This window comes from Rhamphochromis longiceps, linkage group LG9 (assembly GCF_057381845.1).
Source record: "Rhamphochromis longiceps isolate RC_006_pf linkage group LG9, R_longiceps_female_GT1.1, whole genome shotgun sequence".
In the NCBI taxonomy this organism is placed as follows: Eukaryota; Metazoa; Chordata; class Actinopteri; order Cichliformes; family Cichlidae; genus Rhamphochromis; species Rhamphochromis longiceps.
In genome coordinates, this window is record NC_140565.1 from 10,693,666 (window position 1) to 10,721,258 (window position 27,593).

The following is a 27,593-nucleotide window of genomic DNA, read 5'->3' on the forward strand; positions in this document are numbered from 1 at the left end:
CTCGGCGACAGCCCCAAAACATCACTGCTCTCGAGAAGATCTGCATGGAGGAATGGGCCAAAATACCAGCTACTGTGTGTGCAAACCTGGTAAAGACCTATAGTAAACGTTTGACCTCTGTTATTGCCAACAAAGGTTATGTTACAAAGTATTGAGTTGTATTTTTGTTATTGACCAAATACTTATTATGTAGTGTGAAGCGCTTTGGGGTCCTTAGGGACTAGAAAAGCGCTATACAAATGCAGGCCATTTACCATTTAGTGCTTAGTGGGTTGCCCTTTGTGTTCTTATCATGTTGTTTCACACAACCAATACTAAGGCTTGATGTGAGGTTTATAAAGGAGTGCAGGCTGCCAGTGAGAGAAGTGAGACAAAAGAGTTGTCATACTGGGAATGGTTGCTTAAGCTCACTCTGCTGTCCTTTCATATTTATCGACATGAATTCCAATTATTGTGATTGCATGAAAATAATTATGCAAGCTAGGCATAATGTGTCAGGCTTTGATTGTTGCTGCCAGAGGGGACTCTGGAACAGCATTTTTCTTTTTTTCCTCCTTTCTTCAGTAAAGAGGGCTGCAATGGATCTGATGTTAGAGAAGCTAAGAAAAAAATACAAGCACTTTCTTTAGCATGTAGGGATTCTTCTTAAACTCGCCAACTTAGCTGCAATGGTGATATATTCTTTTCAGGCTTTATTAGTCCTGACATCAGATCAAATACTGGAAAACTCCAGCTGGCAGACTGTTCAAGGATAGATGTGCAGATTATAAGCTAAACTGCAGATTCAAAGATCAACTAAAGATCAGTCTTTATAAGCATTTCTGACTTGTTTTGTTTGATGTGTTATCTTCATTTTCTGAACTGTAGAGCAACTGAAAGGTCCACTGGAGGAGTATGTGAACAAACGCTATCCCGGCCTGGTGAAGATTGTAAGGAACCAAAAGAGAGAGGGATTGATCAGGGCCAGGATCGAGGGTTGGAAGGTAGCCACTGCTGAGGTGACAGGATTTTTTGATGCCCATGTGGAGTTCACCCCATCATGGTGAGTGGGTCCTATCATCTAGCGGGAAGCACGGTGTTATTAACAGTCAGGAGTGAATTTTTGGTATTTGGAAAAAGGCTTATTTTAGTGTAAATTAAAGTGAAACACAGCATTCAAAAACAAAAATGACATGTACTCAAAATTAAATCTGGAAAAAAACATATCTTTGCCAAATGTATGAACATTGGAATAACTTATAGAGAGATACTCCCATACGGTTTATGACAAAATTTAATCCAAAGTGATTGATGGCCCTAATCATGACCTTTTGACCTCCCCCCTCCCCCCCGGAAGCGAGTAATGACCGTGACGAATTGCATCCGGAGAAGGGGGGGGGGGGGGCGGGAACCCCCCGACATCCGGAGAAGGGGGGGCGAACCCCGGAAGCGCGCCATCTGTCGCTAAGCGTGTCGAATTGCATCCTGAGAAGGGAGGGGGGGTAAACCTCCGGAAGCGCGCCATCTGTTGTTGGGAAAAAAAAAGAAAAAAGTTTTTAGAGGGAGGAGAATAAAAGCAGAGAGGAGGAGTTCACAATTTCTAAGCCTCAGACACACAAGATGGATTTCATTCTGCAGCCCAGCAGCTCTCCTGTGTCCGATGAGATCTGCTCTCCCAAAGAAGAAGGCTTTGAATATGCCATATTCAAATACAGCATATTTACTAAGGAAGGCCTCGATCCGGACCTTATGACACTTCCGGAAATACTCCGGAATTGTCTAGTCATTTTCAGACCTGATGCGTCATGTTCCATAAACATGAGGGGAGGGGTTTGGTTCCTGAAGCACAGCGGTGATGCAGCAGCTGATTTTGTGCTGTATAGAGAGACAGAGCGGCAGCTAGTTTTCCGCAAACTCATAGTCTGAATTCTGTTTCAATATTATGACGATTTTCTCTGTATTTCTTAATGGGAATAAAGAGTGACTTCCTGTAGAGATTTCAATAGTATTTTATTTTCCTATAATACAGACGCAGTAAAAAAAACCTTTAAGATGATCTGCCTAGCAACAAATTGCATTTTTAGGCTACACCATAGCTTGTGATGAAAAGAAGAACTTTCTATCCGCTTGTAACCTACAGGCTGCCTACCCCGTATGTGTAAAAATGAATAAATATCCCTTAGTGAATACTTTTCTTTGAATACTACTTTTCCTTTTGAGAATCCCTTTTACAAGGGACTGAAAAAACAAACCATAATTGCCGTGACAGGCGATCTTGTTTCACACACACACACACACACACACACACACACACACACACACACACACACACACACACACACACACACCGCGGGTCAAGGAGGAGTGAGATATCAGATATCAGTTTTTTCTCAATGCTTATAACCTATAACGCGCCCCCCAAAACAATATTATTATTATTAAAACATCTATAAGGTAGGTTTTGCGCAGCCTGCTCCTTGTCAGACCAAAGTTTTTTTCTTCATTACTTTTAGCTACTTTTACACTGGGTTTTCTCAATAGACAGAAAATGAAAATGAGGAGTCAACAGCCGATATTATCATTGCTTGTAACCCGGTAAATAATTTCGTACATCTCCCCATAAAATAAGCCTTAGTGGAAAAAAGCTCATATTCGAATACGTTTATTCCCCTCTGTGGGAAAGAGTTTTTTTCTCAGAGTCAACCATGAGGCGAGTTTTGTCAACAGCAATTGTCCATTTGGTAAAACAAATATCCGCCTCTAAGTCGTATTTTACCGTTGCAGAATGTGGAAAACAGACAGCCCTCACAGGAGGCACCCAGGGGCCCACCTCACACACCATAGTTAAAATATTTAAATTTCAACTAAATTTGTAGTAATGATCGGATTTCCTCACTTATCTACACCACACTCCTTGATTTCTTATCGTTTCTTATCGTTCCTCTGTCCCTTAATAGAAACTATCCTCCCTTTCAGTTGTCTTTTGCACTTCCATATCGCAAAGCAGTTACTGTAGGTTATTTTCTGCTTATGCATTAATGTAATTAATTAACTTATTTATCCTTAAGTACGGTAATGACTTGAGTTCTAATGCTTTTTGTCTCTTGAGTTAGCCGTCAATGTGGGATTTTTTTACCCTTTTGTTCAGTTAAAGCTGCCTTTCATTCTTCAACGCAGCTTAAACTCTAATAGGTAAGCTTTCTTGTAATTTCTTAGTTCTGCAGGCTTCTTGAAAGACATCCGAGACTCTTCTTTGGATGCTGGATGCCTTTTGTTTTGTTTTCTGTCAAGATGATCCCACACTGCTTCGATTATCTTGAGGTTCGAACCCTGGAGAGATCAATCCATGACTGATGCGTTGTTTCATCCAGGCATACTTTGACTACAATGGCAGTATGTTTGCGATCATTGTCGTACTGAAAGTTGCTGCCAATCAGACATTACTTGGTATTACATGGTCGATCAAAATCTGGTGGAACTTTTCTACATTCATAATTTGATTAATTTGGATAAGAGCTCCAACAACACTGGCTGAAATCCAGCCTCAAAGCACGGTAGAGTATCCACGCTGTGTTAAAGACGGCTATAGACATTCACTGTTGTATCTCTCTTCGGACCTCTTCCATGCATATTTCAAATTTGGATTCATTACTCCATAAGACATATTACAGCTGATTTCTTTTTCCAGTCAATTTCTTGTGTAATTTGGCACACCTCAGCCTTATTTTTCTCTGTTCTCCTTCCTTAAGAATGGCTTATTAACAGCCACCCTTCCAACTCAGATAACTTTTGATGAAATGTTTACAGCACTTGAGTTACTCGCCACGGCCATCCTAAATGCTAAGAACACTAAACTTTAATTCTAAATTACGTTAACCAGAAAAAACAAGCCAAAGTCGAGATGTTGCTGAGCTGACCTGTGCTATGCTATGCCTTCTAAAGCACGTATAATGTAAACAGAACTGGTCTTTGCACAGAAGCCTGTGGAGCTTCATAATTAACCTCAGTGTGTGAAGAGCACTCTCCATTTAATAATAGCTGTAATAAAATGTTATGGCCGACGGTGTTAAACGCTGCACTTGGGTCTAGCAGGGAAGATTTCAACTTTTCAATACGAATGAAGGCTGAAAACTGATTAGATTAATGTCTGATGATCTTTTCTGTGCTTCTTCAAGTTTGTAACACCAAACATATTAAAGGATGATGTAAGGCTCACAGGAAGAGTTTAATTAGACACACATTTACTATTTTCTTTATACTCTTTCTTTCTTGACATGTTTAATATGATTACTATCAGAGGAGAAAATGACCCTTGTGTAGTTTAAAAAAGTTTTATTTAATCAAACTGTAATGTTGTTGAACTCTGACGGACGTGTCTTTTAATCTTGTCAACAAATCCTTAATCATCTAAATCTGCCATTTATCATCTAGTAAAATGTTCCCTCTGCTTCTGCTGCACATCTCCCCGGACACTCTCCGCTTCACCTGTCCTGTGCAGGTGGTCCAACCCCTGCCTGCCTCCTTAAACTGGGGTGTTTAAATCTCTTTACCTCTGTTGTGAACTTCACACAAAGTTTGTGGTAACAAAATCAAACTGACGAGGATCTCGTTTGAAAAACACACACTCACGAGACAAAATAAAAACAGACTGCTCAAAGCAAAAGCAGAGCCCTCACAGCTGGTAGTACAAAACACAGCGACAACATGCGTATTAGATACCCTCAGTGCCAGAAGCATAAATATGAAAAAATGTGATCACCAAGAGTATCCTAACAACGGCGTTGAGGTGGGTGTTACAGTAAAAAAAAAAAGTAGCCAAATTTTCATCTGAAAATGTTGAATTTTAGTAAAAACAATGCTCTGTAGTTTGATACTGTCGTTACAGACTAAGCAGATGTTTAAAGCCTTCGGACGCTCATTTGAAACGCACTCATTCTCCTTATCAGCTGGAAACATTAAAGCCGTAAAATGACTTTTTCAAACGGATAAAAACTATTGAACAACAGCAATGTTGAGCCTGTTCCAAAATTTGGATGTACATGTGTTGAAGGTGTGGGTCTTGTTGAATTATTAAACATACATTCTTTAATTTTTCGAGCCACAAAAACAACAACTTTTAATTTTCTTCTGCTTGAGTATCGGCCTCGGGTAGCTCTACTTATCATTGCTCAGTCAGTTGTCTGTTTGTGCTACTTTTTTAAGGAGCAGCGTATTATTGGTAAGGGTGACTTTATGTGTTTAGCTACTTAAGTGGAAGTACTGTGGATAGTTTTACCTTACATACATAGATCTACCAATACAGCTTCTGAGGTAACTGTTTACAAAATGTTATAATCTATTCAAAGGTTCTTTGCAATTTTACATTGATAAACATTATCCTTAACACATTTGGCCCACATAAAGTACTATGGCCATCACACTGTCATTTAGAATTGTTTAAATAACTCCTGTCTTAAGTCCTTCCATCAAAAAAAAAAAAAAAAAAAAAAAAAAAACATGGTTCACTTTTACATCACAAAATGTTAGAAATATAAGTCGTTCATAACAAACTGAAAGGTTGGGAGTTTAAAAATCCAAACCGATGGAAGAATCAGAATCAGAATACTTTATTGATCCCTGGGGGAAATTATTTTTTGTTACAGTGCTCCATTATAAACCAACATTAAGACAAGACAGACAATACACTAACTAAGAATAGTACAATATATACATATATATACATACATACATACATACATACATAAGTCACTCATAAATAAATAGCTGGAAAAGAAACATGTGTAGCTGTAGCAGCAAACAGTGTGTTAAGTGGATGCGTTGTACAGGGAGATGGCCACAGGCAGGAAAGATTTCCTGTGTCGTTCAGTGGTGCTTTTCGGTAATCTCAGTCTCTCACTGAACGTGCTCCTGTGACTGACCAGCATGTCATGGAGTGGGTGGGAGGTGTTATCCAACATTGTCTTTATCTTGGACAGCATCCGCCTCTCCGACACCACCTTGAGGGTGTCCAGCTCCATCCCCACAACATTGCTGGCCTTACGGATCAGTTTATCGAGTCTGTTGGCATCTGCGACCCTCAGCCTGCTCCCCCAGCATGCAACAGCATAGAGGATCGCACTGGCCACAACAGACTCATAGAAAACTCATAGAAAATAGGAAGCAGAAGTAGAAGACTATAACGTCTCAGAGCACACGGTGTCTATTATTGTGTAGACATGTATAAATAAGAGCTTAATAAAGATGCTTAATTTCTTAAGAAATAAACAGGTGGAGTGATCTTTATCAAAAGTGGATGTTGCATCTGTGGCTAAACCACTGTACCCAAAAAAACTTTAAAAATCTACTGTGTGTGAGGCTGTGTAAGTAAAGCTTGCCCTTCACACCCGCGTGTAATAAACCATTTGTTGAGGGGTTGTGGATTTGGCACCTCAGCATTGTGAAAGTGGGGAAACATGTTTCTGGCTGTGCATAAGATTTCTGCTTACAACTTAGAATCTCAGTTCTAAATGAAATTCAGATGTTTTTTTTAAGTATGGCTAATGTATTATTTGACTTCTAAGACACACACACACACACACACACACACACACACACACACACACACACACACACACACACACACACAAGAACAACACAGAGAAGAAGAAGAGGGGGTCGTTTTACTACGCATCATAAAAACGCAATCATTCATAACATGGACAGTGAGAAGTAAAACTCGTCGTCTTACCACATGTTATATTCTGTAAACTTAAAATAATCCGCAGAAATTAGAGTTTAGTGTTTTAATTCATCTATTAAAAAACACGAGTCAACATTACTGAAGTGACGCTTTAACGATGCGTCTTATCATCGTGTTTATGATGATAAAACATGTTCTCTCGTTAGTAGATGTCTGCGCTGTCACTTGTCACGAAAATGTTCAGAGCCAGGGTTCCTCTTTAATTACCATTGATCGTTAATAGGGTCACAAAAGATTTGTCGCATTATCCCCATAAACAAAATGCTTTTATAGAAATCATTGTGATACAAATATTTAGATTCTTGATTCACAATGTGCACGAACTCAAAATCTTTAGAGGTTCATATTTACTGATACTGTCGTGACCTTCCTTCTGTGATTGGATTTTCACTTATTGTCGGCTTTACAGTCACATAAAATTCATTCCAATTTTTTGCCTTTGCTTCAATTAAGGTGTTTCTTTAAATCTACAGCAGCTCCCTTTTCAAAAGGTTTACTGACATAGTAAGGAAGTAGCTAGGGAACTCGGTAAGTATGAGCAACAACAGCTTAGGGACTGTTTCTACAATAAAGAGGAATTCATCATCATCTGCAGTTCATCAAAAAAAAAAAACAATTCAGCAGATCCTCAAAGTATGGATACAATCTGTTTTCAGCTGTAGAGGTACGCTTCACGTACTTATCAACATGCAGTTTAGAGGCTTGCATTAGAGTGCTTTGGTACTTGGACCTCTTTTATTTAGCACGGTTATACCGTTGTGTATTTAGCTATATAAATATGCTCAAGAGTCTATCGTATGTTTGTCATGCAATTAAAAATTCAAAAATATAATTTTTAAATCAGTAACTTTGCAAATTTAGCGCGGACCCTCACCCCTCCCTCCGGCTCCCACGGCCCCGCTGTCACCGTAAGACTCATACTCTTCCCCCCACGTATGCTGCTATTGATCGTTGTCAGTTGTCAGTAAACCTTTTGAAAAGGGAGCTGCTGTAGATTTAAAGAAACACCTTAATTGAAGCAAAGGCAAAAAATTGGAATGAATTTTATGTGACTGTAAAGCCGACAATAAGTGAAAATCCAAAAAACGCCTCCAATCCTAATGATCTCCCCCCCCCCCCCCCTCTCCCTCTCTCTCTGTGTGTGTGTGTGTGTGTGTGTGTGTGTGTGTGTGTGTGTGTGTGTGTGTGTGTGTGTGTGTCCTCACAGAAGGAAGGTCACGACAGGAGCTTTTTTCAATCAGTTTTTACAAGAAGTGTAGCTCATACAATGGTATAAATGTATTATTTGCGATACTTTATAAATATGAACCTCTAAAGATTTTGAGTTCGTGCACATTGTGAATCAAGAATCTAAATATTTGTATCACAATGATTTCTATAAAAGCATTTTGTTTATGGGGATAATGCGACAAATCTTTTGTGACCCTATTAACGATCAATGGTAATTAAAGAGGAACCCTGGCTCTGAACATTTTCGTGACAAGTGACAGCGCAGACATCTACTAACGAGAGAACATGTTTTATCATCATAAACACGATGATAAGACGCATCGTTAAAGCGTCACTTCAGTAATGTTGACTCGTGTTTTTTAATAGATGAATTAAAACACTAAACTCTAATTTCTGCGGATTATTTTAAGTTTACAGAATATAACATGTGGTAAGACGAACGACGAGTTTTACTTCTCACTGTCCATGTTATGAATGATTGCGTTTTTATGATGCGTAGTAAAACGACCCCCTCTTCTTCTTCTCTGTGTTGTTCTTGTGTGTGTGTGTGTGTGTGTGTGTGTGTGTGTGTGTGTGTGTGTGTGTGTGTGTGTCTTAGAAGTCAAATAATACATTAGCCATACTTAAAAAAAACATCTGAATTTCATTTAGAACTGAGATTCTAAGTTGTAAGCAGAAATCTTATGCACAGCCAGAAACATGTTTCCCCACTTTCACAATGCTGAGGTGCCAAATCCACAACCCCTCAACAAATGGTTTATTACACGCGGGTGTGAAGGGCAAGCTTTACTTACACAGCCTCACACACAGTAGATTTTTAAAGTTTTTTTGGGTACAGTGGTTTAGCCAGAGATGCAACATCCACTTTTGATAAAGATCACTCCACCTGTTTATTTCTTAAGAAATTAAGCATCTTTATTAAGCTCTTATTTATACATGTCTACACAATAATAGACACCGTGTGCTCTGAGACGTTATAGTCTTCTACTTCTGCTTCCTATTTTCTATGAGTTTTCTATGAGTCTGTTGTGGCCAGTGCGATCCTCTATGCTGTTGCATGCTGGGGGAGCAGGCTGAGGGTCGCAGATGCCAACAGACTCGATAAACTGATCCGTAAGGCCAGCAATGTTGTGGGGATGGAGCTGGACACCCTCAAGGTGGTGTCGGAGAGGCGGATGCTGTCCAAGATAAAGACAATGTTGGATAACACCTCCCACCCACTCCATGACATGCTGGTCAGTCACAGGAGCACGTTCAGTGAGAGACTGAGATTACCGAAAAGCACCACTGAACGACACAGGAAATCTTTCCTGCCTGTGGCCATCTCCCTGTACAACGCATCCACTTAACACACTGTTTGCTGCTACAGCTACACATGTTTCTTTTCCAGCTATTTATTTATGAGTGACTTATGTATGTATGTATGTATGTATGTATATATATGTATATATTGTACTATTCTTAGTTAGTGTATTGTCTGTCTTGTCTTAATGTTGGTTTATAATGGAGCACTGTAACAAAAAATAATTTCCCCCAGGGATCAATAAAGTATTCTGATTCTGATTCTTCCATCGGTTTGGATTTTTAAACTCCCAACCTTTCAGTTTGTTATGAACGACTTATATTTCTAACATTTTGTGATGTAAAAGTGAACCATGTTTTTTTTTTTTTTTTTTTTTTTTTTTGATGGAAGGACTTAAGACAGGAGTTATTTAAACAATTCTAAATGACAGTGTGATGGCCATAGTACTTTATGTGGGCCAAATGTGTTAAGGATAATGTTTATCAATGTAAAATTGCAAAGAACCTTTGAATAGATTATAACATTTTGTAAACAGTTACCTCAGAAGCTGTATTGGTAGATCTATGTATGTAAGGTAAAACTATCCACAGTACTTCCACTTAAGTAGCTAAACACATAAAGTCACCCTTACCAATAATACGCTGCTCCTTAAAAAAGTAGCACAAACAGACAACTGACTGAGCAATGATAAGTAGAGCTACCCGAGGCCGATACTCAAGCAGAAGAAAATTAAAAGTTGTTGTTTTTGTGGCTCGAAAAATTAAAGAATGTATGTTTAATAATTCAACAAGACCCACACCTTCAACACATGTACATCCAAATTTTGGAACAGGCTCAACATTGCTGTTGTTCAATAGTTTTTATCCGTTTGAAAAAGTCATTTTACGGCTTTAATGTTTCCAGCTGATAAGGAGAATGAGTGCGTTTCAAATGAGCGTCCGAAGGCTTTAAACATCTGCTTAGTCTGTAACGACAGTATCAAACTACAGAGCATTGTTTTTACTAAAATTCAACATTTTCAGATGAAAATTTGGCTACTTTTTTTTTTTACTGTAACACCCACCTCAACGCCGTTGTTAGGATACTCTTGGTGATCACATTTTTTCATATTTATGCTTCTGGCACTGAGGGTATCTAATACGCATGTTGTCGCTGTGTTTTGTACTACCAGCTGTGAGGGCTCTGCTTTTGCTTTGAGCAGTCTGTTTTTATTTTGTCTCGTGAGTGTGTGTTTTTCAAACGAGATCCTCGTCAGTTTGATTTTGTTACCACAAACTTTGTGTGAAGTTCACAACAGAGGTAAAGAGATTTAAACACCCCAGTTTAAGGAGGCAGGCAGGGGTTGGACCACCTGCACAGGACAGGTGAAGCGGAGAGTGTCCGGGGAGATGTGCAGCAGAAGCAGAGGGAACATTTTACTAGATGATAAATGGCAGATTTAGATGATTAAGGATTTGTTGACAAGATTAAAAGACACGTCCGTCAGAGTTCAACAACATTACAGTTTGATTAAATAAAACTTTTTTAAACTACACAAGGGTCATTTTCTCCTCTGATAGTAATCATATTAAACATGTCAAGAAAGAAAGAGTATAAAGAAAATAGTAAATGTGTGTCTAATTAAACTCTTCCTGTGAGCCTTACATCATCCTTTAATATGTTTGGTGTTACAAACTTGAAGAAGCACAGAAAAGATCATCAGACATTAATCTAATCAGTTTTCAGCCTTCATTCGTATTGAAAAGTTGAAATCTTCCCTGCTAGACCCAAGTGCAGCGTTTAACACCGTCGGCCATAACATTTTATTACAGCTATTATTAAATGGAGAGTGCTCTTCACACACTGAGGTTAATTATGAAGCTCCACAGGCTTCTGTGCAAAGACCAGTTCTGTTTACATTATACGTGCTTTAGAAGGCATAGCATAGCACAGGTCAGCTCAGCAACATCTCGACTTTGGCTTGTTTTTTCTGGTTAACGTAATTTAGAATTAAAGTTTAGTGTTCTTAGCATTTAGGATGGCCGTGGCGAGTAACTCAAGTGCTGTAAACATTTCATCAAAAGTTATCTGAGTTGGAAGGGTGGCTGTTAATAAGCCATTCTTAAGGAAGGAGAACAGAGAAAAATAAGGCTGAGGTGTGCCAAATTACACAAGAAATTGACTGGAAAAAGAAATCAGCTGTAATATGTCTTATGGAGTAATGAATCCAAATTTGAAATATGCATGGAAGAGGTCCGAAGAGAGATACAACAGTGAATGTCTATAGCCGTCTTTAACACAGCGTGGATACTCTACCGTGCTTTGAGGCTGGATTTCAGCCAGTGTTGTTGGAGCTCTTATCCAAATTAATCAAATTATGAATGTAGAAAAGTTCCACCAGATTTTGATCGACCATGTAATACCAAGTAATGTCTGATTGGCAGCAACTTTCAGTACGACAATGATCGCAAACATACTGCCATTGTAGTCAAAGTATGCCTGGATGAAACAACGCATCAGTCATGGATTGATCTCTCCAGGGTTCGAACCTCAAGATAATCGAAGCAGTGTGGGATCATCTTGACAGAAAACAAAACAAAAGGCATCCAGCATCCAAAGAAGAGTCTCGGATGTCTTTCAAGAAGCCTGCAGAACTAAGAAATTACAAGAAAGCTTACCTATTAGAGTTTAAGCTGCGTTGAAGAATGAAAGGCAGCTTTAACTGAACAAAAGGGTAAAAAAATCCCACATTGACGGCTAACTCAAGAGACAAAAAGCATTAGAACTCAAGTCATTACCGTACTTAAGGATAAATAAGTTAATTAATTACATTAATGCATAAGCAGAAAATAACCTACAGTAACTGCTTTGCGATATGGAAGTGCAAAAGACAACTGAAAGGGAGGATAGTTTCTATTAAGGGACAGAGGAACGATAAGAAACGATAAGAAATCAAGGAGTGTGGTGTAGATAAGTGAGGAAATCCGATCATTACTACAAATTTAGTTGAAATTTAAATATTTTAACTATGGTGTGTGAGGTGGGCCCCTGGGTGCCTCCTGTGAGGGCTGTCTGTTTTCCACATTCTGCAACGGTAAAATACGACTTAGAGGCGGATATTTGTTTTACCAAATGGACAATTGCTGTTGACAAAACTCGCCTCATGGTTGACTCTGAGAAAAAAACTCTTTCCCACAGAGGGGAATAAACGTATTCGAATATGAGCTTTTTTCCACTAAGGCTTATTTTATGGGGAGATGTACGAAATTATTTACCGGGTTACAAGCAATGATAATATCGGCTGTTGACTCCTCATTTTCATTTTCTGTCTATTGAGAAAACCCAGTGTAAAAGTAGCTAAAAGTAATGAAGAAAAAAACTTTGGTCTGACAAGGAGCAGGCTGCGCAAAACCTACCTTATAGATGTTTTAATAATAATAATATTGTTTTGGGGGGCGCGTTATAGGTTATAAGCATTGAGAAAAAACTGATATCTGATATCTCACTCCTCCTTGACCCGCGGTGTGTGTGTGTGTGTGTGTGTGTGTGTGTGTGTGTGTGTGTGTGTGTGTGTGTGTGTGTGTGTGTGTGTGTTGAAACAAGATCGCCTGTCACGGCAATTATGGTTTGTTTTTTCAGTCCCTTGTAAAAGGGATTCTCAAAAGGAAAAGTAGTATTCAAAGAAAAGTATTCACTAAGGGATATTTATTCATTTTTACACATACGGGGTAGGCAGCCTGTAGGTTACAAGCGGATAGAAAGTTCTTCTTTTCATCACAAGCTATGGTGTAGCCTAAAAATGCAATTTGTTGCTAGGCAGATCATCTTAAAGGTTTTTTTTACTGCGTCTGTATTATAGGAAAATAAAATACTATTGAAATCTCTACAGGAAGTCACTCTTTATTCCCATTAAGAAATACAGAGAAAATCGTCATAATATTGAAACAGAATTCAGACTATGAGTTTGCGGAAAACTAGCTGCCGCTCTGTCTCTCTATACAGCACAAAATCAGCTGCTGCATCACCGCTGTGCTTCAGGAACCAAACCCCTCCCCTCATGTTTATGGAACATGACGCATCAGGTCTGAAAATGACTAGACAATTCCGGAGTATTTCCGGAAGTGTCATAAGGTCCGGATCGAGGCCTTCCTTAGTAAATATGCTGTATTTGAATATGGCATATTCAAAGCCTTCTTCTTTGGGAGAGCAGATCTCATCGGACACAGGAGAGCTGCTGGGCTGCAGAATGAAATCCATCTTGTGTGTCTGAGGCTTAGAAATTGTGAACTCCTCCTCTCTGCTTTTATTCTCCTCCCTCTAAAAACTTTTTTCTTTTTTTTTCCCAACAACAGATGGCGCGCTTCCGGAGGTTTACCCCCCCTCCCTTCTCAGGATGCAATTCGACACGCTTAGCGACAGATGGCGCGCTTCCGGGGTTCGCCCCCCCTTCTCCGGATGTCGGGGGGTTCCCGCCCCCCCCTTCTCCGGATGCAATTCGTCACGGTCATTACTCGCTTCCGGGGGGGAGGGGCGAGGTCAAAAGGTCATGATTAGGGCCATCAATCACTTCGGATTAAATTTTGTCATAAACCGTATGGGAGTATCTCTCTACTTATTCATGATAACAACAATGACAATAATAGAGCTTTGGGTATCAGTGTTAAAAGAGTGCTACAAAGTGCAAAGAAACCATGGAAAGAGAAGACAAAGGATAGCTGAAGCTGCATAAAAGGAAGAGCCAAGCTATTTCACGCCTGAGAAGTTTTAAAATGAGACACTTGAGGCTGTGGGATCAGGTTGAACGGATTTTATTTAAAAAAAAACATCACAAGCACACATAAAACACACACCAAAACAGGACCCCTCTTGGAGAACTTGTCGTAAAAGTAAATTTTTAGTAACCATAAAAAATGAAGGTTTTGTACTAATTCAAAAAAGCTGAGCGCTTGGTGGTGAACTGAATCAAAGGCTAAATACTGTCAAGAAATTAGCATGCAATGAGGGACCTTATTAACCCCGCTAAGACAACTGCCACATCCTGTTGATGTCTTTTTGTGGATCTCATTTTCGAGCTCAGTGCATAACTTAAGGTATACCGTGCAGTTCTCTCACTGCCCCCTGCAGAGCTCAACTCGGCTGAATCAAACAGAATTAGTGATAAAACTGGGACGACACAAGGAACTTTCTATTTGACTGAAGTGGATGAAAAAAGTGGTGCTCTTAAAAGATGTTATAAACTTTGTTTCTGCACAAAGTAAAGTCAACTAAATGTGTGAGTGTGTGTGTGTTTGCACTTTTTTCAGGTCAGAACCAGTTCTAGCTAGAATAAAAGAAAACCACAAGAGGATTATCTTGCCGTCAATCGACAACATCAAGCACGATACCTTTGAGGTGGAGCGCTATGAGAACTCTGGCCATGGCTACAACTGGGAACTGTGGTGCATGTACATTAATCCACCCAAAGAGTGGTGGGAGGAGGGAGACATGTCTGCACCAATAAGGTATGCCAGCTTCTCCCATTTAAACGTGAACACAGATCTCACACTTCTGAGATGTATTTTTTTCCACTTCTTTAAGATTTTCAATAAAACTGCCACCAAGTTCTTTTTTTAGTTTTGGGGAAGATTAGGGGAAAACAAGAAAAAAAGCTCCTGATGGGAAACCAGACTTCATTAAAGCAATAAAAAAATTACAGCCTAAATTAGAGAGTGGTGAAAATAGGATTTTAATTATCTGATTATCACCCATATATTTGTGTTAAATTGGATTTCCTTCCATTCTTTAATTAAAAATAAGAATAAATTGCATGAGTATGCACAAAAATGTTTAGATTTACCCTCCACATAATAGGCTGAAATATAAAGTGTGAAACTTTGCATAGTGGAGATTTGGGTTGTAGAAAAGTACTCCAAAATAAACATCAGATAAAGCCACAAAAAAACACATTCTGGTGTTTGCAAACGCTCAGTGTCACATGATAGTGTGTTTTCCTGGCTGCAGGACGCCTGCCATGATTGGATGCTCCTTTGTGGCCAATCGGGACTACTTTGGAGAACTCGGTCTACTCGACTCAGGCATGGACGTCTACGGAGGGGAGAACATCGAACTAGGCATCAGGGTTTGTGTGTCACCCAGTTTCCTCTTGTTCCTGCTCCCTCTTTACCCCTGTAGGTTTTAAGTGGAGCAGTGGCCACCGTAGCGTGGCACCACTGATGAGGCCCCATTAAGAGTCCTGGAGGACCAGTCCTGTGTGAGCAGCTCACAGCAGGGCAATGGAGATAAATAGGTCACGTAGAGCAGAGCAGGAAGGTTGGAGTTTGTTTCTGTACATTTTGAGAGATTGGAGAGTCTTTTGTTTTTCTGCAAGGTTATTAGATTTTTCCTGAAAAAATAACGTCAAACATTTTCACAACCCGAGTGTGTTGGCTTTTATCCAGCAAGCTAAACAATCAAATATTTTTAGAAAGACAAAAACGGTTGCCTTGTCTTTGAGTTGACTTGGTCATAACTTGAATCTGAAATGGAAAGTTCTTATATCTTGTCATCAAAAATATCAAGATTCCCCCCAAAATTAAGTCTAGATAAGTAAACGTGTACAGATGCAATAAAACAGCTAAAATTCAGCTTCAACGCACCTATAAATATATTACAACTGCTGGAGATGAAGTATTAGCAAAGACATGAATCTAGCCCACAATGTCACATCTCAAGAACCACATTTCTTTCTGTTCCTCTTTTACTACAAAGCAGTGGGACACATATCCAGAGTTGCCCTGCGACAACAACATTTCTACATTTCACTACAACCCTTACAAGAGGATTGTTTGGATGTGTCCAGGGAGAAGGCCCTCATTCAGAGAAACTCTTTCATAACAAGCACTTGAATCAATGACTGTTTGGGTTTTAACAGGATTCTTGGGATAATGAATGTTAAGCGGTAGATATCAGCACCTCTATGGGGCAATTTTGCATGGTTGTTGTCCAACATCTTTTACATGAAATCATAGTACTGCTTATTTATCTTAGAGTGTGGCAGAGAGCAGTAAAATGTTTTTTTTTGGCATACCCTCTGTTGGTTAGCACCCGTGTCCTTGGGTAACAGAAACACATAGGTTATCTTTAAAACCTATGTGCCCATTTTCTGTTTGTAGTGCTCCTTATCTGTGGATGGAACATGTTTCATATTGTTCCCAGTGTGAAGAAAGACTGACGGACCTACTTTTTATCCAGTAGGAATGTTTGTCAGGAGTGAAATAGGTTGCATCTGTGCAATTGTTTGGCGACCTGTCAGTTTGAAGTTTCTGTTACGCTCACATCACTTTGACGTGGGTTCAGATAGCTTGGATATCCATGTCTTCATTATGTTCACAGCAGAAGGCTCGTGGGTTGGACACACTCAGCAGATACTTTATTAGATACACCTTGTCAGTATTAGGTTGGACACTCTTTTGCCTTCAGAGCTGTTTTAATTCTTCATGGCATAGATTCAACAAAGTACTGGAAACATTCCTCAAAGATTGATCGTGGCATGATGGCCTCATGCAGTTGATGCAGATTTGTCAGCTGTGCATTCACGATGGGAATCTCGTGATCTATCTGATTGAGATCCCCTGACTGTGGAGACTTTCCTGTTAGCTCACAAGAGTAGCACCTGATATGGTCCTCTGCTGCTCTAGCCCAAATTCTTCAAGGTTCACGGTTCAAAGTAATGCAAAAGTGGTTTTTAAGAAGAAGTTATCTGTTTTACTGTTGCCTTCTTGTCAGCTCAAAGCAGTCTCTGGTCGGGTCTGGTATCAACAAGATATTTTCACCCAGAGAACTGTCTCTCATTGGATATTTCCTCTTTTTTGGACCATCCCTTGGGATAACCCTAGAGATGGTAATACAGAAATATCCTAGTAGATCAGGAGTTTCCAAAATACTCAGACCAGTCCTTCTGTCAACAACAACCATGCCTAACGTGTCTTAAATCTTCTTTCTTTTCCATTTTGATGCTCAGTTCTTCTGTGAGTACCCTGCCGAGATCCACTTTCTGGGTAAATTATTCATTATGAGAGCAGTTAATCTCCTTTTGAAGCTTGTGGATGTGCACAACAATTCTACCTAACAGTGAGAGGTCAATTCAGGGTCCAGTGGTTTGATCTCACTCACAGTCCTGCATGAATGAATTCACAGCACCATGTCCTGTTCTCATCTGTTCTTCAAGGGGTTTTCCTCTGAAGCCTCTGTGTTTGTTTAAGGGCTGTGTTTTTCTGTGGCTGGGATAGTTCCTAATTGGTCAGTTGCTGGCTTTGCACATTTGTTCTCCAAACCTGCAGAGGATACCTCAGTCTTGACCTGCTGATTTTGATGGCTATCATTGTGAATGAAGTAAGGATTACAGCTAGGTCATTGGATTCCACCACTGATCAACTTAGAGATTGTAGCTACATGATGCCCTTATTTGGGCATGTCCATTTTTCCTGAGGTTGTGTAGAAGCTTTTGGAAAAAGGGATGAGTACCACTGGCTGTTTCCAGAGAGGATCCTGGGAGGAAGTTATCTTGTTCAGCTTCCTATTTCTTCAATAGCAAGTCTGCTAGGTCAAAAAGCTCTTTTTTAAAGTTTTGCATTAAGAGCTGTTTCAGTAGCTCTAGATGCACCATAACATTGTTCTAGCCATTCTGATATCATTTTCAGCTCAGCTGCTGGGTGGTTTGTATGAGGAGATAATTGATTCAACCTTCATGCTCTGAGGTTTCTTTTCTAAACCACTTCACAAGCAGGTGAAGCTCTTCTGCTGCAGTTAATTCTTAAACCTTTAGCACCAAAAATGAATGATGTCCAGTAGTTCTCCACTTTATCATTATACTTTCTTTGACCTCTGTTAATGAGAAGCAACAAAAGGAACGAATCTTGGTCAGGAAGAAGAAATACTCTTGTACACATTTAAGGCTATTCATCATCTCTCTCCTCCATATCTCTCTGATCTGGTTCAGATCACTGCCCCATCTCGATGTCTTAGATCTTCTTCTTCCCTTTCTCTCTCCGTCCCTTCCCCCCGTCTTGCCACCATGGGGAGCAGGGCTTTCAGCTGCTCTGCTCCACGACTCTGGAATTCCCTACCTCCTGATTTAAGAAATATCTCTTCCATCTCTCTCTTTAAGTCCCAACTCAAAACTCACTTGTTGTCTTATGCTTTTATGATTGTGTAAACTGCTTGCTTTTATGCTTCTTTTTTTATTCTGTTGTTGTGTAGCTCTTGGGGCTATGCTAGCATTCATGTCTTATTGTTCTGGCCCGCTGGTCCTACATCAAAGCTGGGAAATAGCATGGTGAACTGTAGAAGATGTTTTGGCCACATCTTCAAGCATGACTTGTGCTTCTGACCGTCTCTTCTTGTTGATCTTTAATGACATGCCTGGAATCATCATGGTGTATTCGCTGACTGGGAGAGTGCTCTGGATGATACGTTGTCACAGCAAACAATATAAGTAAAAAAACATGCATTTATGTATGTATACTCACAGTTGGAGCTTAAAAGTTAACCCAGTGCTGAAGTGCCGAAAACCTCAGCTCCTCTTGATGCCCCTTAAGGTTGGCTAGAAAAAAATGAATAAAAGCAACAATTAGATATTTTTTATATAACAGAAAACAAGAAGAAAAACCGAGAAGGACTTCTAAATGTACAGATTTAGCTTTCATTAGTTCCAGCACAAAGAAAACACGTCCTTCCAGGTGCTCTATGCTCCAGCTGTTAGCTGTAATTGACTTTATAAATCAGGACATCGCGGCGACTGTGCATCTGCCTATTTATATTTCCTGCTGCCCAGCAGCCAGCAGTATATTATTGTGAGCTTTAATTCATACTCCTACTACCCACAGGTGTGGCTGTGTGGAGGCAGTATGGAGGTGCTGCCTTGCTCCAGAGTGGCTCATATTGCACGAATGAAGAAACCTTACCACAGTAACATAGCTTTCCACACACGCCTTAATGCCCTGCGTGTGGCAGAGGTCTGGATGGATGAGTACAAGTCCAATGTCTACCTGGCCTGGAACATCCCCATGGAGGTGAGAACGGCATTTTTCTGCACCAAGACCTCTCTTAGAGAGGATGCTGTCAGTCATGCTTGTCTGTTTGTGACTATCAGATGTCCATGTTCAGAGCCAAACAGTTTTTCTTTTGGTTCCACAATTTATGTAGAGACTTTAGGCATAATAACTTCCTTTGCTCTTGCAGAACCACGGTATTGATTACGGACATATCACAGAGGGTTGCACTGAGGAAGAGTCTGCAATGTAAGAGCTTTCACTGGTACCTAGACAACGTTTACCCAGAGATGAGGAGGTACAACGATACGCTGTTCTACGGTGAGGTGAGCCATGAAGGACAAAGACACAGGAAAAAGTAAGTTTGTAGATGTAAGATCTGATGTACAAATTAAACCACTGAAATTAAATAAATGATACTTACACAAAGTCCTAAGAAACTTGTATCTCCTCCACAGACCAAAATATAACAAGAAAGCAGGGACTCAGACAGCATGTACATCCACATCTTCTCAGCTGTTAATAGAAAATAAATGAGATTTAGAACTTTGTCTGATCCACACTGACACATCCTTGTTTTTAGCCTTTATACATTTTTAATCGGTAATTATTTTGGGGAATATTCATATTTTATGAATTAAGTCTGACTCTTTTTTTTTGTGTATTTAAGGTCCGCAATTCTAAAGCAAGCCACCTGTGTATGGATCAGGGTGTGAAGGAGAACCACACAGCCACCCTGCACCCATGCCATGGGTGGGGTCCTCAGGTACAACACTCTTCCTCACCACCATACTAAAGAGTATACTCCATCTTTTTCCAGTTGCTTTGCTTTCTCATGAAAACATACAGTGAGCTTCTCCGGTGATGTGATTTGCAGCTGTGTCTCAATCACAGGCTCAGCTGAAATCCTCCAAGGAGCGAGTTCTGCTGTCAGAATAAAATTGTGTCTTGCACTTTTTGTGTTGAAGCCCTGAGTCAGCCAGTGTCAGCTCTTCATCCCTTCAGCCCTAAGGGCCTCTCTTTTTAGCTCACAGTGGTAAACAGGTGCTTTAGGCAGAAAGTCAAGGCTTCAGTGGTAAAATGCTAAAGGAGCTAAAATTTCAATTCAATTCTGGAAAAATGAGTGCCGCTGATAGGTTTGTAGCTTGAACCCATCCGCTGGAACGTTAAAGGCAATATAATTACACTGCAAAGCAAGACACGAAGTAGGCAAGCTTCATGTTACTCGTGCACGGGAGAGAACCGGACAATCGCCGTTCCTTCGCTTGGCCCCAGTTGCTCTCGTCCGTCCTCCCGTACCACTGTCCTTTTATTGAGGTTACATGAATATGCATAAGTTCGTTAACATATGACGTCTACATACACACAAAGAGTAATAAATTCAAATTCAAATTTTATTTGTCACATACACAGTCATACACAGTACGATATGTAGTGAAATGCTTGGACAACTGCTCGTGACCTAAAGAAAACAAAAAAGGAAAGGCTATGAATAAGGTAGGAAATAAATATGAAAAATTAAAAAGGGGTAAATTTAACTAGGAAGGAATAAAATATAAATTAAGGTTAAAAATGAAATAACTGTACAACACAAATTAGAATGAAGGGTAAATTTAACTGGGAAGAATAAGATAAAATATATAAATTAAAGTTGAAAATAAAATAACTGTACAACAAAATACACCAATACACAGTATAGAACTATATAAGAATGTATGAAGAAATCTAAATATAAATAAATATATACACAATAACAGCAGCTGTACAAGTATTAACCGGAAATGAAGAATATAGTGACCAGTGTTGTGCAAAAACAAAGTCCAGAAAGTCCAGTGTGTGTGTAAGAACTGTATGTGTGGGTCAGTACTGTGTGGTGGTGTGATTGAGAGACCGTATCGCCTGCGGGAAGAAGCTCCTCCTCAGTCTCTCTGTGTTGGTCTTCAGGGAGCGGAATCGCTTTCCTGACCTCAACAGAGAGAACAGTCTGTTGTTGGGATGGCTGAGGTCCTTCACGATCTTCCTGGCCTTGGTCCAGCACCGCCTGCTGTAGATTGAGTGCAGGTCAGGGAGCTCGGAGCGGATGGTGCGCTCAGCTGACCGCACAACCCTCTGTAGAGCTCGTCTGTCCTGCATGGTGCTGTTCCCGAACCAGGTTAAGATGTTTCCCGCCAGGATGCTCTCTATGGTGCACGAGTAAAAGTTCCTGAGCACTTTGGAGGGCAGTTGGAAGTCTCTCAAGCGTCTGAGGTGGTAGAGACGCTGACGGGCCTTTTTCACCACGGTGTTGATGTGACAGGACCATGACAGTTCCTGCGTGATGTGAACTCCGAGGTATTTGAAGCTGTCCACTCTCTCCACTGGGCACTCGTTGATGACGGGGGTCTGGTAGTTCCTCTCCTGCTTAGTGCTGAAGTCCACTATCAGCTCCTTTGTCTTACTGACGTTTAGAAGGAGGTTGTTCCTCTGGCACCAGTTCTCCAGATTCCTAATCTCCTTCAGGTAGGCCGTCTCGTTGTTATCAGAGATCAGGCCCACCACGACGGTGTCGTCAGCAAACTTGATGATGGTGGTGGAGCTGGTAGTGGCCACACAGTCATATGTGTACAAAGAGTACAGCAGGGGGCTCAGAACACACCCCTGGGGGGCTCCAGTGCTGAGAGTGGTGGAGGCTGAGACATGTCCGCCCATCCTTACTGCGTGCGTGTGTGTGTGTGTGTGTGTGTGTGTGTGTGTGTGTGTGTGTGTGTGTGTGTGTGTGTGTGTGTGTGTGTGTGGACTGCTGATCAAAGGGTCAAACATCCTTGGTCAGGAAGAGGGTAGCCTCCCCCTCACCCTAGATGGTTCATCCTAGATAACACGGTGAGGAAGTCCTGCAGTTCATCTAAACAAAGACTAGACTAGAACAGACGCAACTACGTTAATCCTACCATAAAACAATAAAACACGGTATGACCTCTCATGCTCCCAAAGTGCTGTCTAATACACACACAGTTTGCAGACTATCAAGGATCAAAACCTCTACCAATCTACAATTAATTACAAAACTCTAAGCATATATAAGTAAATATTTCTAAGCATAAATGACAATCAACAATACAAATCGAACAGCCGCATCACACTTTCTTCACAAGACATGCTTCAGTTGCATTTTTTAAAGTTATCCTTTTGATGGAACAAAAAGTCTTCAGTTTTTATTAGACCACCAGTTTTTCACACTTGCACTTCCACGGAGATAAAAGCGACCCCATGGTGTCTTAGCGTGGGTTCTCTCCAGGTAGTCCGGCTTCCTCCCACAGTCCGATGACATGCACGTTAGGTTAAATGGTGACTGGCTGTAGGTGTGTATGCAAAACAGATAAAGCACATAAGTGCATAAAATAAAGTGCGATATGAATATCTGTGAAAAGATGAATGTAACTTGTAGTGGTCAAAGATACTAGAAAAACATTTTAATAAATACTCTGTTCTTAAGAAGAAGCAGTGACATCTAGGGACCACAAGTGGGATTTTTTAAGATTTTGAGTCCAAACGCTGTTAAATCACCTAACTTTTGTATGATGTACTGCAAACAGGATGCAGTTACTCTGCAAAAAGACCCAAACTGGGCTGACTGGGTGGTTGATGGAAAGCTTTATCTTTATATCTTTTGCAAGGCATTGCAACCACTATTCATGCTTTGTTAGGAACAGAATGCGATATAAACAATTTCCCAATCAGTCTTTATCGTCAGCACACTCAAAGCCTCAGAGCTAGATGCAACCAAAGGAACTGTTTTATCTGCACTGCTAAAGTGGAAATTACTATTAATCTGAACGAAAAAGCTGAAGTGAAAGACACAAAGGTTAGAAAACAGAGCGGGAAGAATCTGACTCACTTCTGCTTTTTCTTTCTGTCAAGTTGAGAAAACTGCAGAATTTGGTGTATATAAAATGTTAGGGCTATATGTGGGTTAGAACTCTGCTGAAACAACACTGTGATTAGCAGTGATGTACAGGAAAATCTTTGTGTTTAGCACTCAGTGAAGAACAAAGACATGTTTTGCCTCTCAGCAGTATTGGGAACAACACCATCCTCTTGTTCAAAGCAGCAAAAAAAAAACCCAACAGCTTGCATAATCAAGGAAAATTCCTGCCAGGTTACCTTCAACTTGTACATCATCACATACTTATTTCATCGTTAGCTAATAAAGAGAAGAGTATTCACTCAGCCAGTTCAGTAACTTTCCGTTTACTGTATGTGTGACGTATCTGTTTTCCTCTTAGTTAGGACGCTACACTAAAGAAGGTCAGCTGTTTCTGGGACCCCTAGGCAGCACTGGTGAGGACACTCGTTGTGTGGTGTACGATCAGATGAGCAACTTTCCTCAGCTCCTCAATTGTGAAAAGGTGACCAACGTGAAACAGAAGACATGGCATTTCTCTCAGGTCAGAAGTGTAAAGAAATCTCTTTTTCAATGATATAACTGAGTGTTTATAAGAGAAACTAAAATTTACTGGCATAGAGTTGAGAGGAAAAGTATCTATATGTCAGATTTTAAAAGGGACCTATTGAGCTCATGTCTGGGTCCATTCTTTTTTCTCTTGGACTCTAATATGAGAGTAGCTTTGCATGAATCTTCATTTCTCTCATACTCAGCATTGCTGCAGCCCCGTAGTTCATGCTTTATCTGACAGAACCGCCTTTATATTCCGAATACCTCCGTTGAAGCCACCTTTCTTTGTGTTAAAACCCTCACAAACAGAAGGTTTTAACACCGGGGCCAGTAGGACTTCACAGATAGATCTGTCTGTTTGTGATGACTATATTAGGATATCATCTCTGCTATTACTGAAATCAAAGCAGTCTGGTTAACGGGGATTATTTGCACATAAATTGAGACTTTGGCTATGATTAATATGAACAATAACTGTTGTAAAATTATATTTATGCTAGAAAATAAGGGGTCCTCTTAAGACAACTAAACCCAGACTGCTTAAAGGGTAACAAGCGACTCAATATACCTTTTACTTTGGCATTGATTCTCTTTTTCTTTTAATGTGAAAAACCTTTTGTAAGTCAATTTTCTGTTGGTCTTTTAGTTCTGTTTGGGTAACCTTTAAAAACTAAAGAGTTACAGCCTGTAGCACGGGAAGAGGAGAGCTTGAACAGTGATGCTGCAGACCTTCTGCCACATCGATTCTTTGTCACACAGCAGGACAAGCAGTGAAGAGTCCTGCAGACGTAGAAGTCTTAGGGAAATAGGGAGACCTTACTTATTTTATATAGATGTAAGGTAAAAAGTTAGTGCCATTTGTTTAAGAAAGAGGTTGCAACAGTTCACATAAGGCCCGGTCTGGTTACATACTGTTCTGTCACCATCACGCATTGTTCACAGACCATCTGTGAAATCTGTTAAAACCAAAGTATTGTATCTCCTTCTGCCTTGCAGAACGAATCGATCATAAATCGGGCTACTGGACGCTGTCTGGAGGTGGTGCCGGCTAATGTTTACTCCGGCCACCTGCTGGTCCTGCAGCCCTGCTCGGGGCAGAGGTGGACCATCAAGAACACTATGAAGCAGTGATCGCCTGGCCAGTTTCATTGGGACCAATTACAAAGGCTATTTCCAAGAGCTGTCACCTGACGTTACCTTGGCCAGTGGACAATCAATGATGCGGGGGCTCCTTAGCTTTTGAAATAAGACTCAAAAATAGATGGCTTTAAGGAGACGAGTGATGAGGTGGTTTGGAAACAATTGATGTTTTTTTGTTTTTGTTAGTTTTTTTTTAAAAACATGGACATTCAACGTGGTGAAAGTTTAGCATGAGGACCATTTCTCTATATGAATTTTACAAACTTTCAATGTGATGTTGCCATAATTCCTGTGTGCCACTTCTTTACAGTGTTTAAGTTTTAGTAGACATTTAATCGACCAAAAGCGTGTTCTTTCTTATGTGAAGGGGAAAAAAAGTTTCCATCTTCCATCAGTCTTTCTGCAATATTTCATTCATTTTGTGCCACGGACCGGCCCTAAATAACTAAAATGTGTTCATAACACACGGGAAAAGACACAGGGGAACTGAGGTAACGATAAAAACAATAAATATGAACGATAAAACGAAGAAAAAAACCCCCGGTAAACCATAAATTGCACACCTGAACCTCAACACTCGTGGCCCGGTACCAAACGACTCACGGACCGGTACCAGTGCATGGCTCGGGGGTTGGGGACCGCTGGTCTATGGTACTTAGAAATTAAGGAATGGCTACTCGTGACAGGAGAAAATTTTACACAGTTTAGCAAAAATGCCTGAAAAGTGATTCTTATGTTTTTCAGAAAATTCAAATCCTTGTAAATATTTATAATTTGAAGAAAAATATGCTAAAAATATTACTTGGTGTACTTTTTTTTTCAAATCACCCCAACAAGGACTCTGGGCTAAATCTCACTTCTATGTTTTATGGATTCTGACTTTTATTGCTATTTTTCCACCAAGCATTCTGTAGCATCAGATGCAATATATCTCGTAGCATGAAGTACTGTAAGCAGTTGGGTACAAAGTTTCTTTGCGCTAAGTTAATTTATTTGGTTAACTGCTGTGTGCCATAACTACTGAAAACCTAGTCAAACATAGGAAGCACTTTTTTGGACAAAGGGTTGGAACATGAACGAGAGAGGAGGATTGAATCAGGAATGCACAAAAGTACCAATAGTGGAAATGCAGGAGGCCTTAAAGGCTGAAATTATTAACGTACTGAGATGTATATGATGTCATATATTAAATTGCATAAGTGTGATCAGCTGGATTTTTGCTCCCAAGATTGTCTTCCAATAAACAACTGGTTTCCTGGGTTGTGCTTTGTTACTGTGTTTTAGGATACATCTGCAGTCTTTAAATTTGTCATACTTTAATTAGTATGCTTATTTTTTTCAGTTTAATTTTATTTTCAAGCTTGTTTGTAATTTTTTGCTGCTAAACTCATGCTTTATTTTGCTTTTCTGGACTATAAATAAGGTAGAGACAGCAAAGATGAGCTACCATGCTGGCCTGCTCTCCTTTTAACTGCTCCATCCATTTTCATGGTTGTGGTCAAAATATTTTCGGCATGCTGTGAGATTAGTCCTCAAAATCATCCCCCAAAATAGACTACTTCAAAAGAGATTTCACCCTCAGCTTCCAGCTGCATGGCATCTGCTGTAACTTACACCAACTCGACTTAAGAGTACTTTCATCACATTTTTTATAAAAGCGCTTCTACACAATATTACCCAGCCACAAATAAAGCAGCCAGGTGGCCGAACATTAAAGGGACTGTTCTATAAATGACAAGTTATGGGTTCAATCCTGAAGCAACCATATGTCCTGTAAATAGTGTCCTTGAATCAGACACTGACCTCCTACTGCTTACTCTCGCTAAACTGCTCTGGATGAAGCATCAGCTTAAATGCTTAAGATGTAAATAAAACAGGAGGAGACTGCTGGGAGCACAAGGGCCTGTTTCTAGCAGAGAGGGGGAGAGAGGAGTGAGGCGGCTCTGAGGGACAGAGCCTGCATGCTAACATAACACTGAATGCTGATCAGACTCTTAACGAAGAGACTGCTCATCGTTCTCTGGCGTGAAATAGGATTACCATATGTTGGTTAAAGTCCTGCTAAATGTAAGCCAGCAGTAAATGCTAACAAGGACAAACTGATCAAATAAACTCACTGCGTTACTTAGATAAGGTTGTATTTATGGGGATGGAAATTTGTATAATTTGTAGATTTTAGCATGTAAAAAAATGGAGCTATTTTTAAAGGATGACAAAAAATCTAGAAAATGAATGTAATTCATTGACATTATTGTATCATAGTTTGCATTGTTCTGACCAGCAGTGTCCTGCAGCTCCCTGTGAGCACTTAATGAAAGAGGTTATGGTTTAATGTCAGAGCAGAGAACTCACAGTTGTCAAATATGATTTTGCTCTAATATGCACCATGTGGCGCTGTATGTTTTCTGTGATTGGAGGGTAGTGTCACTGCAGCTGTCACCCCAGCCTGCTCTCTGCTCTGCCTCGGGAAAAAAGCAGCAGAGATACAGATGTAATTACTTGACAGAACAGCAACACTGTATGAAAATGTGACAATTTCATAAAACCCACTGCAGCAAGGGTAACAGATGATACAACACACAATACTGTGCACAACTCTTTAGGCACAGATGTTGGCAGCGAAGCATGGTGAAGCATCCCGCTGTTTTAGTTTTTGTTGTTTTGGGGGTTTTTTTGCAGAGAGCATGTCAAAACTAGAGACTAGAACTACAATTAGATCTTTTATCATGCAAAATAATCAGATCGCTTAAGTTCATTCTGTAG

General features: G+C 40.1%; 1 pseudogene; it reads left to right on the plus strand.

Annotated features, from left to right (window-relative positions):
* Window positions 1-26,088, plus strand: part of LOC146661714 (polypeptide N-acetylgalactosaminyltransferase 17-like) — a 29,700-nt pseudogene extending 3,612 nt beyond the window's left edge.
* The last annotated feature ends 1,505 nt before the right edge of the window (window positions 26,089-27,593 follow it).